Raw genomic sequence first — 232 nt, forward strand, 5'->3', positions numbered from 1 at the left:
TTTTTATTTTTTTATTTTTTTTTAGAAAGCATTAAAAAAATCTGCAGCTGTTAAAAAAAAAAATCCTTTCCCTTTAGAGACTGGATGAGGTTTTATTGACAGGTAAATAATCCATGTATGTAAATAGCAGCGACCCCACTGATGCAGCGTCCCTCAGCAGCTGCAGGGACATTGTGACTGGCTCAGTTTGGTCATTGTCACAGACCTGGGACACTGGAGCTTGCCTACACCC

Source organism: Merops nubicus, unplaced genomic scaffold (genome assembly GCF_000691845.1).
Source record: "Merops nubicus isolate BGI_N331 unplaced genomic scaffold, ASM69184v1 scaffold10771, whole genome shotgun sequence".
NCBI classification, from domain to species: Eukaryota; Metazoa; Chordata; class Aves; order Coraciiformes; family Meropidae; genus Merops; species Merops nubicus.